The sequence below is a fragment of the Pteropus medius genome, unplaced genomic scaffold, assembly GCF_902729225.1.
Source record: "Pteropus medius unplaced genomic scaffold, Ma_sr-lr_union100, whole genome shotgun sequence".
Taxonomy (NCBI): domain Eukaryota; kingdom Metazoa; phylum Chordata; class Mammalia; order Chiroptera; family Pteropodidae; genus Pteropus; species Pteropus medius.
The window spans coordinates 12,371,067-12,389,375 of NW_024351730.1; the positions used below are offsets into that span (position 1 = coordinate 12,371,067).

The following is an 18,309-nucleotide window of genomic DNA, read 5'->3' on the forward strand; positions in this document are numbered from 1 at the left end:
AATTCGGTAAAATAATATGGATTTTGACTGTGGAAGTAGTTGTGAAGGTAGTTAGAAGTGGGTAGATGGTGGATACATTGGAAGATAAAGTCCATAGTTTCCTGGGACAGAGGCCGGGTGTGGGAGAAAAGGGAAAATGAAGTATGATGTCAAGATTCAGAGACCGAGCAACTGAGGGATGGTTTTGCTATCAACAGAGACGGCTTGAGTAGAATGATTTGAGGAGGGAAATGAGGGATTCAGTTCTGGACATGTCGAGTTTAAAAATGTTTCTTAGTCTACGGCCATGACACCCTGAACAAGCCCCATCCCAAATGATCTCAGAAGCTAAGCAGGGTCGGGCCTGGTTAGTACTTGGATAGGAGACTGCTTAGGAAGAACGGGTGCTATAGGCGTAAAAAATAAAAGATAAGGGATTGTAAGCTGACAAGGTCCTTGCAATCTATGAAGTCAGCCAAAGGTTGCCTCACCTAAAAAAATAAAAATAAAATAATAAAATAAATAAAATAAAATAAAATATATTTCTTAGACATCAAAACAGAGTTGACAATTTGTCCTGTCAAATTGGTACAAGTCAGTTTAGCAAACAATCTAGGATAGACATAATTTCAAGATTCATGGTCATTTGAATGTTATTTAAAACTGTGAAACTGAATAATATCACTAGAGAAATGAATTTAGATATAGAGAAGACAAAATAACCAAGAAATGAGTCCTGGAGCCTCCAAAATTGAGATAGAGGAGAAAAGGAGATTTTGAAACAGGAAACTGAAACGAACAAGTTGTGAAATAGATCAGTGAAGAGATGCTGAGTTGTGAGCAATGAGGTGGATTTAGGGGAGCAAAAAGACCAGAATATAATAATACTTTTCAAAAAATCATTGCCATTATTTCAGCTTATATCATTAAAGAATTTTTTCTTTTTAAATGCTGAATTGCAGTCTCAAAATTATGGGTGATTCTGAAACTATTTCTTCTATTACTGAGAAGGAAATTCAGTCTTTTGGAGTGTAAAAGGATGTAATGAATGATTTTTAGATAACTATTTTTACTTGAGCTGAGATGTTTGATCCTAAATTTCTCTCCCTAGCAAACTCAAACTTCAGCTCTAATCTCTGAGCTGATTACTGAAGCCCAGTGAACAGCTCTAATGAATTATAGTGGCAACTCTCCAGTGATTATTGATTTCATCTGGCTCACTGAACAGTAATAGGTATTTTCTAATTTGTTTGACATTGAATAGATGTGTTTATTTATTAAAGGATGTTGTAACGGTAGCATGCCACTATGTCAGAAGAAAGGGCAACTTTCCTTTTCTGGAACAGAGAGAATATCAAGTAAAGACTGGCAAGTTAGAAATGGTCATCTACACAATTTTGAAATATGACAGAAACAAGAAAAAAACTAGAATTAGTCTCAATTATCTCTGAGCTTTTTCTCAACTCTGTCATACACTAGTTTTGACTTTTAGCAAGTTACTCAACATCTTACCAAATTTTTCATCACAGTGATGTGAATGGTGATGAAAACCTCATGGATTATTATAAACATACAATGAAAATAAATGACTGACTCGGAAAAGTTTGAAGTGTTACAGAAATATAAAATATTGTCATCATTATTAGTGAGGAGATAACCAGTGTCTTTAAATCTGCTAAAATTAAGGCCAGAACAACTGTTATTACTTTTGGAACATCTGCATTACTTAAACACTTGAGCTTACTTGAGTTTTAAATTTAATACATTATTAGAGGTCATCGCAATAGAATCAGATTCAGTACATTTGCAGGGAAATAACCCAAAATATAAAAATTGTGTAAAGCTTCCACTTATACAGATCTTGTTGAGGGATTATTATATTAGCATTAAAGACAAAATTTTCTTCCAGAGAATATAGACATTCTAAAAAATAAATATATTGTTGATGAAAAGATATCTTGAAAAAAATTTTTTCCTTGATTATGATGGATTTTTTAAAAGGTTAATACTCATTGGTACAGTGATGAAGGTAATGAAAGCATGAATAATGCATGTCTTCTTTATCCCAAAACAACATTTCCAATTTAATTCTCTTGAAATAATCAGTTTTACATAATTACAAATTATGGTATCTTCTCAAATATTTTAATGACTCTAAAATTTATATACACGTGCATTCTGTCAGTGAATGAAGATTAGTTTGGTTCAGAATTGTATATACTCAAGGATCAACAATTTTTTATTTAAAGAAACATGATCACAGAATTTAAGTATAATAGAAATACTCTTAATATGGTCTTCTAGTATAGTCTGGCAAAACCTTGCAGAGAAATTTGAAATGTGTTTGTGTCTACCTATCAATCTAAAAAGAGTGAGAAAAAAGTCTGTATCATGTTTATAAATATTCAGGTGTTTGGTACCATGTGAGTAAACATTTGCATGATGGACAAATAGTGTATTAACCAATAAAGAGCTATATCAAAGCAATATCGAATCAATTCAACTTTGACTTTCCCTCATAGTTTCCCAGATCCTCTTATAAACCAAATATAGATTTCTCTTTGATTTACCCCATTTTTACACTTCATACATTGCATGTGTGTATGTGTATATATATTTCCTTAAATAATAGTATAAAAGTATATAAAATATGTTCTTAAATGATCAGAGATTTTTATAATCATATATATTTTTCAATTGTGGTAAAATATACATAACATCAAACTTATCAACTCAACCATTTTTTATGTGTACAGGTCAGTAGTGTTAAATACCATCACATTGTTGTGCACTCAATCTCCAGCACTCTTTTCCTCTTAAATAACTGAAACTCTATACTCATTAAACAACTACTTCTCATACCCTCTACCCTGAAACCGTGGCAACTGCTCTTATACTTTCTGTTTTTCTGAATCTGACTACTCTAGGTACCTCATATGAGTAAAACTATACTGTATTTGACTTGTGATGACTGGTTTATTTATTTAGCATAATATTTTCAAGGTTTATCCAAGTTGCAGCACATGTCAGAATTTCCCTTTTTAAGGCTGAATAATATTTCATTGTGTATATGCCACATTTGTTTATCTACTTATCTATCAATGAACACTTGAGATGTGTCCAACTTTTGGCTATTGTGAATAATGCTGTTACAATCACAAATGAACAAATATCTATTTGAGTCCCTGTTTTCAATTTTTTTGTGTATACTCCCAGAAGTGGAATTTCTAGATCATTCAATTTTTATTTTTTGAAGTGCCACCATATTGGTTTCCATCGTGGTTACAGTGTACATTCCTACCAACAGTGTACGAAGGTTCCAATTTCTCAATATCTGTGCTAACATTTATTATTTTCTATTCTTTTAATAATTACCATTTGTTGGGTGGGAAGCTGTATCTCATTGTTTCCATTTATATTTTCCTGATGATTAATGACATTGAACATCTTTTCATGTAATTATTGGTCATTGTATATCTTCTTTGGAGAAATATCTATTTGAGACCTTTACCCATTCTAATTAGGTTGTTTGAGTTTTATTGCTGTTGTTGCAATATAGGAGTTCTTTATATATTCTGTGAACATTTTTATCTCTTCAAATATTTATTGAATAAATACATGCTTGCTGATTCATTACTTGGCATATTCTATAAATATACTTAATTAATAAAATGATATTCCATGTCCATGAGTCTATAGACTAGTGGTTAACAGAGGGTAGGGGGTGGAGGAGGAGGGGTGAGATAGATGGGGTAAAGAGGGTCAAATATAGGGGGGAGGGGGAGGGTGAAGTGGGTAAAGGGAATCAAATATATGGTAGGTAAAAGAAACTGGACTTTGGGTGGGAAACACAAAATAGAATATACAGATGTTAAATTATAATGTACACCTAAAAATTATATAATTGTATTAATCAATATTACCCCAATAAACTTAATTTAAAATAATAATAATAAAATGATATTGCTAAAATATCATTATCAGTGGAACAATTAGCTTATAAAACCTGTGGAATAAATATCTGCTAATAAATATTGAGGAACAGTATAAGTGGAATGATTACCTTATTGTTACTAATTTTATTTTCAGCCCGTTTGTAGCTGTGCTATTATTGCCTGATTTATTTCCTGTCTTGCAGATGAACTGATTTTCTAGCTCCAAGGTAACAGGTGTTCCATAAATGTTAAACAAGAGAAAAAGCTTTGGGAAAGTATTTGAAACATTAAGATTAAAACTTTGATGTGAAGAATTATCCACCATTTAAAGAGGGCCAAAAGTCATCAATAATCATTACAGGACCTTTCGAGAGCAATGTAGTTTACAAACATTTGTCAAACACTCTTTAAAAAATACTTTCCTTAATATTTGAGAATTGAAAGAATCTAAATGTTTACTGATGATCTGAGAGAGAGCTGAGACAGTGATGCTAGCGATGAGGAGCAGCTGGAAATACAGATTAATATTAGCAGAGAAGTTTGACTGCACAGAGACCATAATAAACCAATTGCTTGCAGACATATCAAAACCATATTAGTGAGTGGCAAGTAACAATTAAGTTGCATCTGATGTCAGGCTTTATAGTGGCAAATGAGTTGATGTACTTCAAATGTATAGCTACATCTGGTGGAAGGCTTTAAGTCTACGTCCATGCTTGGCCTGCCCATTATTTTATTTATCACTTCTGTCTGCGTCTCTTTCTCACACTGCGTACTTGTCTCAGTCAGTTTTGGTAAGCCTGCAAGCTAACTCTAACCAAAATGAGTAAAAAAACAAATGTCACTTGGTGTGGGCCTTTTAGAGTTCCTCTTTCTTGGGACTCTCTGAGCTTCCTGGGGTTGTATGTCAATGTCCTTCACCAGGTTAGGGAAGTTTTTAATCATTATTTCTTCCAATAGCGTTTCCAGTACTTGTTCTCCCTCTCCTCCTTTAGGTACCCCTATTACACTTAATTTTTCCCCAAAGACTCCTTAAATTATTATTATATTCTTGGCTTCTTTTTTTTTTTGCCATTCTGATTGGGTGACCTTGGCTTCTCCATCCTTTATATTGGTGGTTCGATCTTCTTCTTCATCCACCCTGTTAATTCCTTCTAATATACTCTTCATCTCAGATAATGTAGTCTTCATTTCTGACGAAGTCCCTTTTATAATTTCCATTTCCATTTTTATGTTTTTTATCTCTTTCTTAAAGTTCTCACTGAGTTCATCTACTCTCCCCCTAAGTTCATGGAGCATCTTTAGAACCATTGTTTTGAACTCTGCATCTGTTAGATTGCTTGACTCCATTATTCCTGGACTCTGTTCTGTTCTCTCATATGGTTTCTCCTTCTTTGTCTCCCCATTTTGGCTGTCTTTCTGTTTCTGATTCTATGTACTAAGCAAAGCTCCTAAGTCTCCCAGTCTCATTAGTGAGGCTTTGTGTAGTAGGTGTCCAGAGCCTCAGTCCTGAGAGAGGTTTAGCTGCAGGCCAACTTTAGTCCCAGGTGGTGTCCCTCCAGGGCCACCTGTTCAGATTCAACAAGCAATCTGCAGATATTGTGCTTATAGTTGCCTCAAGAAGCCACGCCAAAAACCGAGGACAGCTACCACCAGTGTGGGTCTTGAAGCGAGCTCTGTAAGTTGCATAGGACTCTCCAAAGACACGACTAGATGTGGCTTGGGTAGGGCCCTAAGCTGGAGGAGGCAGAGTTTCAGGGAATCCTCTGGGCAGAGCGATCTCTATAATCCAGTTTGATGTCATCTCAGCTATGGCAGTGCTGTGTCTGCACAGTAGGAGGTGGGAGGACTCCACAGAGGACCCATGCCTACCACCAACTCTTCTGCCTGGAAGAGATCCTCGCCGCCAGCCCTTACTCTGACAACTCAGTGTCCCCCTTGTAAGTCCCTGGTGCTCCCTGAGCAGCTGACTTGGTGCTGGTGCTGGTGCTCAGAGAGAGTGAGTTCATCACCTCAAAAGTCTGGTCATGGACATGGCCCCTTTAAGAGGCTTCTGCAGCTGCCAGCTGCTGCTGCCATAGCCTCTGTCCCACTCAGCTGCTTGGATCATGCAGCCTCATATCTTTGCCTTGCCCTACCTGTTCCCATTGCAGGATGATTTCTTATTTCTCTCCCTAGTTTTAGGGCTTATTCATCTAGATCCCAGGTGACTCTGCTTGCTGTTTGCTCCATGTTTCCACCACAACTTTGATGTGGTCATAAGAGCAGATGAACAAAGCCTCTACCATCTATACTATAAAGGTTAAATACAAAGAGAGAATCTTAAAAGCAGCAAGAAAAAAGCAGTTAGTTACCTACAAGGGAGCACCCATAAGACCGGCAGCTGATTTTTCAAAAGAAACTTTGCAGGACAGAAGAGCTTGGTACAAAATATTCAAAGTAATGAAAACTCAGGATCTACAACCAAGAATACTTTATCCAACAAAGTTATCATTTAGAGTCAAAGGATAGATAAAGAGCATCCCACACAAAAATAAGATAAAAGAGTTCACCAACAGCAAGTCATTATTACAGAAAATGTTGGAGGGACTTCTTTAAGAAGGAAAAAAAAAATGTATCAAAATCATTAGTAGAAAATGATAATAACTACATATCTACCAACAACTATTTCAAATGAAAAAGAATTAAGTGCTCCAACCAAAGGATAAGGTAGCTGAATAGATAAGAAAACAAGATTTCTACATATGCTGCCTACAAGAGACTCACTTCAGATTAAGACACACACAAACTAAAGATATTGCCTTGATAGACCTAGAGGGTATTGTGCTAAATGAAGTCAGATGAAGACAAATACCACATGATTTCACATACATGTAGAATCTAAAGAAGAAAATAAACAACAATAACAACAAAACGGTAACAAATTCATAGTTATGGAGAATATTTTGAGGGCTAGTAGGCAGGAGGAAGTTTTTGGAAATGGTGAAAAGAATGAAGAGATTAAGAAATACAAATGGATATTTACAAAATAGTCAATGGAGATATAAAGTATAGCATAAGGAAAATAGTCAACAATATTGTAATAAATATGTAAAAGGGAAGAGAGGTACTAAATTTAATCACGAGCTCTAATCACTATGCTGTACAACTGAAACTAATATATTATTGTATGCCAACTATAATTGAAAAAAAATTCATTGAATTGTACAATATAAATATGAGTACCTAATTGTCTATTATATTTCAATAAAGCTGGGGTGGGGAGGGGGGACAAACATCCCCTTCTTTGAAAGAGGAGAAAGATCCAAAGATGAGACAGCAGAAGACTCTAAGACTGCCAACAAAAAGAAAGTTGTCTTTAAAAGAAAATAACAAGAGTCTACTTAAATTACAGGTTCATTGCAACAGGTGGTTCACATTCTCCAAGCCTGCTTTGTATAATATGTGGCAATAGGCTATCTAACAGAGCCTTGAAACCTTCAAAACTGCTTCACCACATGGAGACCACTCTGCATTAAAATCAAGACTTTGGAGTTGTTCAAAAGAAAAAAAAATGTGAACATAAAGAACAGAAGCAATTATTGAAGGCTACCACTTCATCAAAAGTGTCTGTACTGAGAGCATCATTCTTAGTGGCTAACCACATTGCTAAAGTTAGGAAGCCCTTTACTACTGGTGAAGAGTTGATCTTGCCTGCTCCTAAGGACATTTGTCATGAACTTTTAGGAGAGACTACAGATCAAATGGTGGCAAGTATTCCTCTTTCAGCTAGCACCATAACTAGATGAATCGATGAAATAACAGAGGATATTGAGGCACAACTATTAGGATTAATGGGTCACTGTAGTACACAATCTAGGTTGATGAGTCTACTGATGTTGACAACAAGGCAACAATGCTTGTTTTTGTGCAATATGTTTTTCAGGAAGATGTGTGTGAGGCTATGTTATGTACTCTTTCGTTGCCAACCAACACCACAGCTGCAGAACTATTTAAGTCTTCGAATGATTACACATCGGGAAAACCAAATTGGTCATTTTGTGTCTGTATGTGCGAGGATTGAGTGGCTGCCATGACTGGAGGACTTTTTGGTTTCACTACTCGGATCAAAGAGGTCATTCCTAAATGTGAGTCTACACAGTGTGTCATCCATAGAGAAATGTTGGCTAGCTGAAAAAAATGTCACCTGAACTTAACAACGTTTTGCAGGATGTGATTAAAATGATCAACCACATTAAAGTACATGCTCTTAACTCATGTCTGTTCATGCAGCTCTGTGAGGAGATGGACACAGAGCACACTGTCTTCTCTTATACACAGAAGTGAGATGGCTTTCTAAAGGTAGGTCACTGGCCAGAATTTTTGAGTTACGAGAGCCACTCTAGAGATTTCTTTTAGAAAAACAGTCACCGCTAGCAGTACATTTCAGTGACACAGAATGGGTCACAAAACTTGTTTATTTGTGTGATGATTTAACCTGCTTAACCAATTTAAACTGTCACTTCAGGGGAGAATGGCAAGTGTGTTCAAGTTGGCAGATAAAGTGGCTGCATTTAAAGCTAACTTGGAATTATGAGGTTGATGAGTGAATATTGGGATTTTTGACGTTTCAAACAGATTTTGAAAGAGACTGAAGCAGGGCCTTCTGTCACCCACCTGCTGCGGGATCACCTATCTCAGCTTTCAAGAGTTTGAGCATTATTTTCCAACCTCAAAAGACTCCTGAACTGGGAGGGAATGGATCTGCACCCCACTTGTGAATAAAACAGGTGAATAGACTTTGTCCATGCTAGAAAAAGATCAACTGCTTGAGATCAGAAATGATGGTGACCTTAAAAACATGTTGGAGATAACTTCAAATCTCCATATGTTCTTGATTAAAGTCAAAGAGGATATCCTGACATTGCTACAAAAACACTGAAAAGTCTGCTTCCATTTCCAACATCCTATCTTTGTGAAGCAGGGTTTTCTGCAGTGACAGCAACCAAATGAGATTATAGAGTAGACTAGACATAAGCAACACACTTCAGATGTCACTGTCTCTAATAACCTCCAGATGGGCCCATATAGTTGTAGGAAAACAAAGTCAGGGCTCCCAATGATTCTGCATTATAGTGAATTATATAATTATTTCATTATATATTACCATGTAATAATAATAGAAGTAAAGTACTCAATAAATGTAATGCAATTGAATCATACTGAACCACCCTGTCCGTGGAAAAATTGTCTTCCACGAAACCAGTCCCTGGTGCCAAAAAAGTTGGGGACTGCTACTCTAGTTCCATCCATATCATCACAAATGGTAAAAATTTTTTATTTTTTAATGGTTGAGTAATATTCCATTGTATATATGTACCATAACTTCTTTATCCAATCTTCTATTCATGGACACTTAGGTTGCTTCCATATCTTGGCTATTGTGATAGCGCTGCCATGAACATTGCACTGCATAGATCATTACAAGTTTGTGTTTTGATTTTCTTTGAATAAATTTCCAGAAATGCAACTGCTAGGTCAAAAGGCAGTTCTATTTTTAATTTTTTTGAGGAAACTCCAAACTGTTTTTTATAGTGGCTGCACTAATTTGCAATCCCCCCAACAGTGAATGAGGGTCCCTTTCTCCACATCCTCGCCAAAGCTTGTTGTTTTTTGTTTTATTGATGATAGCTAATCTGACAGGTGTGAGGTGATATCTCATTGAGATTTTAATTTGCATTTCTCTGATCATTAATTACCTTGAGCATCTTTTCATATGTCTATTGGCCATCTGCATATCCTCTTTGGAAAAATACCTCTTTCCAAATGAGTCTTCTGCTCATTTTTTAATTGGATTGTTTATTTTTTGTTGTTGAATTGTATGAGTTCTTTATAAATTTTGGGTATCAACCCCTTGTCAGATTTCTCATAAGCAAATATCTTCTCCCATTCAATAGGCTGTCTTTTTGTTTTGTGGATCATTTCTTTTACTGTGCAAAAACTTTAGTTTAATGTAATCCCATTTGTTTATTTTTTTCTTTTGTTTCCCTTGTCTGAGGAGATATATCAGAAAAAGTATTACTAAGAACAATGTCAGAGAGTTTGTTGTCTATGTTTTCTTCTAGGAGTTTTATGGTTTGGGGTCTTATATTTAAGTCTCCAATCTATTTTGAGTTTATTCTGTATATGGTATAAGAAGGTGGTCCAGATTCATTTTTTTGCATGTATCTGTCCAGTTTTCCTGACACAGTTTGTGGAAAAGACTGTCTTTACTCCATTGTATATTCTTGCCTTCTTCATCATAGATTAAATGACTACATAGATGTGGATTTATTTCTGGGCTCTCGATTCTGTTCCATTGATCTATGTGTCAGTTTTTATGCTAATGCCATGCTATTTGACTACTATAGTCTTGTAGTATAGTTTGATATCAGGTAGCTTGATAACTCCAACTTTGTTTTTTCTCAAGATTGTCGTGGCTATTTGAGATCATTTAGGGTTCCATATAAATTTTAGGATTATTTGTTTTAGTTCTCTGAAAAATTCCATTGGCATTTTAATAGGAATTGCATTAAATCTATAGGTTGCTTTGAGTATTATGGCCATTTTAACAATGCCGATTGTTCTTACCTATGAGCACAATATATGCTTCCATTTGTTTGTATCTTTTTCAATTTCTTTTTTTCAAAGATAAATAATTTTCTGAGAACAAATCTTTTATCTCTTTGGTTAATTTTATTCCTAGGTTTTGTATTGTTTTTGATGCAATTGTAAGTGGGATTGTTTTCTTAATTTCTCTTTCTGATATTTTATCATTGATGTATAAAAATGCAAACAACTTATGAATATTAATTTTATATCCTGCTACTTTACTGAATGTATTTATCAGTTTTAACAAGGTTTTTTTTGGTAGAATCTTTAGGGTACTCTATATATACTATTATGTCATCTTAAAATAAAGATAGTTTTACTTCTTCCTTTCCAATTTGGAAGTCTTTCATCTCTCTTTTTTGTCTGATTGCTGTGACTAGGAATTCTAATATTATGCTGAATAGAAGTGATGTAAGTGATCACCACTGATCATAAGTAAAAAGTTTTAGCCTTTCCTCGCTGAGTATAATGTTAAGGTTTGTCATATGTGGTCTTTATTATGTTGAGATATATTCTCTCTATTCCCATTTTGCTGAGAGTTTTTTATCATAAATGAATCTGAATTTTGTTGAATGGTTTTTCTGAATATATTGATGTGATCATAAGATTTTTTTATCTTTTGATTTGTTAACGTGGTGTATCACATTAATTGATTTGTAGATATTAAACCAACCTTGCATCACCAAAATAAATCCCACTCGATCATGGTGTTTGATATTTTTAATGTATTATTGAATTTGGTTTGCTAATATTTTGTTAAGGATGTTCATCAGGAATAACGGGCTATAGTTCTTTTTTTTTTTTTGTATTATCTTTGTCTAGTTTTGGAATCATGATTATTGTGTCTTTGTAAAAAGAGTTAGGAAGGCTTCCTTCCTCTTGAATTTCTTGGAATAGTTTGAGAAGAATACGTGTTAATTCTTCTTTGAATTTTTGATGAAATTCACCAACGAAGCCTTCCATTCCAGGACTTTTGTTTGTTGAAATTTTTTTGATTTTTCATTTGATTTCATTGGTGGTAATCTGTCGGTCAGATTTTCTGTTTCTTCTTGACTCAGTCTTGGGTGATTGTATGTTTCTAGGAATGTATCCACTTCTTGAAGATTGTTCAATTTGTTGGTGTATAATTGCTAGTAGTACTTTCGTATAATACTTTGTATTTCTGTGGAGTCCAGAGTTACTTCTCCTCTTTCATTTCCGACTTTATTTATTTGGTTCCTCTCTCTTTTTATCTTAATGAGTCTGGTTAGAGTTTATCAATTTTGTTATTCTCTCAAAGAACCAGTAGACGACATTTTTTAAAATGTCTTTCAAATCTGAAAATAAATATAAAGCAATGTTAGTTCTATTATTTATAGAAATTTGTGCTTTAAGGAAGATTCCTAGACTAAATGTAATGATGAGAAGAAATAGCAAAATTAGCATGTTAAATAAATATGAAAATTCCTACTTAACACTGGGATAAAATTATGCATTTAGAAAGTCAAAATTAAGGTATTCAAATGGAATTCATTATATTTTAATTAAACAAATAAAAATCTATTCATATATTTAATTTTGGTAAAAAATAAATCATTCATAGCTATAAATGAAAAGTTTAAAAATTACTTCTGATGTTGCTTTAGGAAAACTCATTAATGTGGGTAAAAATATCTTCTGCTCTCAAGCCGTACTTTTTATGTTAAGTTTTATTTTCTCAAGTGGCTAAACTTTCATTCATTATAAACCAATTAGTTTATGCTATGTGACAATAAAAATCTGCTTTTGTGTCATCTGGAATAATTTTAGCTGTGGTAAGTCTTACAAAGGTAGCACTCCTTAAAATAAAATATATATTTATAAATATGCATATATTTAATTATTATTATCATCATCTTAATTAAAGTCCATCATACAAGAAAAAAGGCAAACACAATTAAAAATTGTAGAACTATAACTTAAATACTTTTAGGTATTTTAACACCTGGGAATGTGCTTGGGTTTAACAGCTAAAAAGAAAAAAAAATCTGTATTAAGGCAAAGAATATTACTAACTATTAAACAAATAGATAAAGATAGAAGATAAAATTGAACTGAAAGACTGATAAAGAAAAAATATTTTTATCTGAGTATCTTGCAATTAGTTCTGCAAAAGTATACTACCATTTACAAAGAATGGGGCATTAATGTTACTGTATGTTTAGGAGGAAATGAGGAAAAACCAAAGGTAGTTGGGCAAAAACCTCAGAAGAGGTATTGTGTGTAGATGAAAATAGGTTTGTGTAAAGTAGATGACTGCTGCAAGAAATCTTTTTGAAAAATAATGAGACAATAATAACAAACATAAGTAATGAAACAAACCCTTATCGTTTGTCTTTTTAGAATTTCCAAAGACATTAGCAATTGAGATGATAGTCATACTTTACCAGTATATGCACAGAAGTTTAACGTTTATAAAAAATGTATGTATAAGTATACACACACACAGTTTTCATAACATTGTTGATTATTATCCTGATTTTAATGATGAACAAACTTAGACTCAGTTAAGTTAAAAACTTAGACTCAGTGAGTTAAAATGGTTTGTCTCATGGTATATAAGAATATAAAAAAGAAGCTACAGACAAGTCAGCAATCCACATAATAATTCTGACAATTCATTTCATAATCCAAGCTGTTTCTACCACACTACATTGCCACCAAAGAATACATGTGTAGTAATTTAATATCCAAATTATAAATAGCAATATCGAGGACTCAAGTTAAACAATGTTTAGTAATTAAAAACCTATAGAATGAGGAATCATTTCCTTGACCCTTGAGGGAAACTCAATCCAGAAATGGATTATTAATACATGTACTACTGTATGGAAGTTGGATATCTTCTGTGATGGATAAAACCTAAGATTTCTCACCTACTGGTGTCATTATGTGCTTCTAAGCAATAGAATACAAGAAAGGTAATAGAATATTATCTCCAAGATTATATTACATGATATAAATCTTCATTTCAGCATTTAGAGCATGAAATTCTCCCTGTTGGCTTAATGAAGTAAATATCTATTTGAGAAAGTCCACAGGGAATGGAACTGTAGGCCATGTGTAAGATCTGAGAGCAGCCTCCATCCCACAGCCAGCAAAACACTAGGGCCTCATTCAGACGGCCACAAGAAAATGACTTCTGCCAACAATGGGAATGAGTTTGAAATAGGTGTTCTCCCAGTCCAACTTCCAGATGGGAACACAACCTGTTTAACACTTTAGTTATAGGGCCTTTGTGAGGGCCTTAGCAGAGGATGCAGCTAAGCCCCGCCAGACTATGACATACAAAATCTATGTGATAATAAGTGTGTGTTGTTTTAAGCCACCAAATTTAAGTAAATTAGTAACATAACAGTAGAAAACTGATACCAATTTTGGTACCAGAAGTAGAGTCCTTCTTTAACAAATGCCTAAAAATGTGGGGATGGTTTTGGGACTTGCTAGTGAGAGTAAGCTTGAAGGCATTTGAAGAGCATTGTAGAGAAAGCCTAAATCACCTTGAAGAGACTGTTACTAGAAGTCTGAACTTTAAATACAGTAAGTCTTCACTTAACTTTGTTAATAAGTTCTGCAACCTTAAGCAAACAATGTGCAAGGAAGCCAATTTTACTATAGGCTAATTGATATAAACAAGAATTAAGTTCCTACAGCATCTTAACAATATTATAACAAAAAGATGTTGAACAGAGTGATGCTATTTGAGGACCTGCTGTAGTCTATTAGTAAGGGCACAAGAGGAACTTGTTATTGAAAATTGTTAGTAGATTATTTTTTCGTCATGGCAGAGAACTTAGAGAAAGTGCAGAACAGAACTGGTAAGTGATGAAGTTGGTTATATAGCAAAGGAGATTTCCAAGCAAAGTATTGAAGGTGTTGTCTGGTTTCCTTCATGCTGTTTATATTAAAGCAAGAGATTCAAAAAAATAAATTGAGGGAAAAAAATTATTAAGATATCAGGACTATAGGAAATGGGAATCTACTAAAGGATTTTAAGTGTAGGAATAATGTGATCAGATTTGTATTTTTAAAAGATGACATTGGGAATGTCATGATTAAAAAACAAGACATAGTATTGGCTAAGGATACTGGTTAATTCTTATAATTAAAAATTAACAATAATCACTTATTCAGAAAGCTTTTCTTAAATAATAAAATTTTGATGTTCCTATTCCGGACTGCCGACGGTGTCTGCAAAACTCTATAACTCTCTTGATAGTGTGATATAATTATTAAATAATTTGTCTAGATAATATATACTATTTTTGAGCAATTTTATTAGTTTCATATTGTATAACAATTTACCACAAATTTAGTAGCTTAAAACAACACAAATTTATTATCTTACACTTATGGATCCAAAGTCTGAAATTAATCTTATGGGCTAATATCAAGATTTTGGCAGAACCAAATCCCTTCTCTAGTTTCTAGGAGAGAATCTGTTTTCTTGACTTTTTTATCTTCTCGCGGTCTCCTGGGTTTCTTGGCTTATAATTCTTTCCTTCATCTTCAAAGCACATCACTCCACCTTCTGTTTCTTGTCTCTCTGACTGTATCTCTCCTGCCTCCCTCTTTCCCTTGTAAGATCTCTTGTGATTACATTGGGCCCACATGAATAATCTAAAATAATCTCTCTATCTCGATGTCCTTATTTTAATCACATTGACAAAGTCTCTTTTGCCATGTAAAGTACCTTATTCATAGGTTGTGGGTATTAGGCTGTGAACATCTCTGTGGAGTGGGCAAGGATGGCATTATTCTACTATATGCAGGGATTAAGTTTTTCTTCTCTGTATCCTCTGCCTAGCGTTATTTTTAAGGCATGACACCACAATGCCTAAATAATCAAAGGTTTGCTGATAAAATAAATGTATAACCAACTTCTAGCCTCTTTTTTTAATGACTCACCTTATCAGATGTTTCTTGCCATGACATATGCTTTCTAACAATATTAGATCTTCTGGTGGCCCCAAATGTCTTCACTGTTCTACAACATGGAAATCTCTGAGGAAAATGTTGCTCTTGATACAATGACACTACCATCCTGTTTGTCCTTGTGACAGAGTGATATGAGAAAAGTCACAGCTCCATCTCTTCATACCTCACATCATCATTTTATAGTGTGTATGAATGCAACATATTTAATAAAGTGCTGATGCTTCCTATTGGCTCATTGAAGTGTGTTGAGGAGGATTCTGATACTTTTCTTTGTCTCCAAAAGTTAACTCTTCTTCAGATCTCTATGTCGTCATTCATACCTTTAGAGAGGTTCCACTCTTTGCCACAGTATTCTTTATCAGGAGAAATGTTTCTTCTTAAGATTTATCCATTTGTTTATATTTCCTCACATCTTACTTTGTCATCAACGTACTTTTCCATATTTCTATCTGCTTCATGTATTCCTCAATTCATTCAATTAACCTAAATCATCACATGAAGGATCTTTGAAATCCTTGTATAAATCTCAAATCTCCACAATTTCCATTGAATCCTCAAAATATATTTAAATATATACACTTGTTATGATACAGTCAATTAATCATGGCAGAGGTGTTTTTAGGGGTTCTCACTTCCTCTTGTGACATTATATGTGAAACTTATCAGAGAGGAATGACAGAACTGAAGTTTGCCAAGAGACAATTTTAAGCACCAGTTGATTAAACACCCTGCAGAAACAGTGATCATATCCTTCCAAAGTCATGCCAACTACAATGATATGTTGTAAATAAACTAGTACCTTTAGGTAATTGTTATAACTCATCGTTTTATCTAGCAGTCACTGGAAATAGTACATTTGTTGTTCTAGATGGTTTAGAATGTGCCCTCAGATTGATAAATTTTACCAGGAAAAACAAAGTTGTCTTTATGTCATCTTTAATCACAGGAATTGAATACCACTAATTATCAAATCTAAGCACATAATCGCTAGTGTGCCATTAGGCAATTTTGGACATAGGATACATCATTAATTTTAGAATATATATCTAGTCTGTTTTTTAGTAAAAATCTTGCAGTTGAGATTGAATTGTTAGTGCCCAAATGGGATAGGTATATGGACTACAAGATAAGTAGTTCTTTAATGCAATCTGTTAATTTATAAAATTTAGAAAGAGAGTATCCTTTAGACTGTTTTCTGAAATATCATGAATGCTACGATAGTATTCAATAATACTTTCTCTGGGTGGCAATAAAGATAAAAATGTTAGATGACATTTATTGATTGATCAACTGTAATAGATATTGTTTTATACATATTAATATAGCACATAATTAACACAATTATTTAGTTATTTTCTCCCCATTTTAAAATAAGAAAACCAGAAGAAGTTTAGAGAAATTAGGCAACTTCTTCTCAGTGTTATGCAATGAGTAAGTGATAGAACTGAAATTTATTCCTGACTCATAAGTCTCCAGAATTTTATCTGGACAACCATAGAAAGAGAAGAGTTTTTATTGCTTTCTTGGATTGGCTCCTCAAACTTCTTACCCCTCTTTTTTTTTTTTTTTTTTTGAGTTACTGGTGAATTCCAGAAATATGAAATGGAAGAAAGAGGAGAACTAAGAAGTTATATATTTCCTTTTCTTCTTTTATTTATATCTTTATTTATATATCTGCTGTTTATATTTAATGAAACAAACTTGCACCCTGTTATATGCTGAACATAAGGTTCATTAGAAATTTAAGGAGAGAGAATGAGAACTTGAAGAAAAATAAAGATTTGATGAAGATAAGGAATGGAATAATGGCATCTAGGATGAACAATGATGACATAGCTAAGAAAACTGTCTATTTTTCAAGACAGAAGACCAGAAAGTAAGTATCAACATTAGGCATGTAGGTCTGCATGGCAGAAATAAGGTAATATATACACATTAGCTTTAGCTCCTTTTGAGTAGAGAGTCATCATCAAGAGTGAGCAAAGAGGATTATGAGATTTATGAGACTTGAACAAAAAGCTAAACTGCTAAAAATGTTACATATATCAACTAAAAAAGACCTAGGAAAATAAATAGGCAACATTAAAAATTAGTGATTTACAAATATGCAGAATTGTGGTTGCTCTTGTATATTTGTATATGTGTACATTTGTGTGTGTGTGTGTGTGTGTGTGTGTGTGTGTGTGTGTGTGTGCACGCGCACGCACATGCGTACGCATAAGAGAAAGAGAGAGGAGAGAGAGAGAGGGAAAATCTGGTTGTAGAGGCAAAGAAAACACCTAACCTGGATTCATTATGGTTTAGGAATTTGCAGTGTGTGGCTCTGGTTGTCGACAAAGTTAAAATATGGGCTAGAAAGGTTATTAAGAGAACCATGCAGCCCATGCTGGGTAAAAGAGAAGAAAAAGCAGTATTTATTTTGTAGAAATATAGAGGGTCTAAAGTTTTGATTATAAAACACAGTAGCTATAGTGAGAATAAGGCTGTTCATGTGCTAGAATGATAACAGTTTAGGTAAGAGGGTATTATGTTATATTAATCTATTAGACATGAATTTGTTCTGTTATGATGTACTAAATGTACCCATGAAGTTTGGTTGTCACAGAGTGATTGTACTAAAGAGTGGGGCTTTAAAAAATGTCAAAGAATTCTGAGGCGTAGTGTGTTTCAGTTTTCACACATTAATATAGATTATATTGAGAATAATAGTTGGATTCGAAAAATAAGGGCCATGAAACAAGAGTCAAATTTTCATGGAAAATGATAGAGTAAACTTATCACTCAGAAATGCTTAAATGATTATTCAGGA

The 18,309-nt window shown here is 33.8% G+C and overlaps 1 pseudogene; it reads left to right on the forward strand.

Annotated features, from left to right (window-relative positions):
* Positions 1-276: 276 nt before the first annotated feature.
* On the forward strand, positions 277-395 carry LOC120588655 (uncharacterized; annotated as a pseudogene).
* The last annotated feature ends 17,914 nt before the right edge of the window (positions 396-18,309 follow it).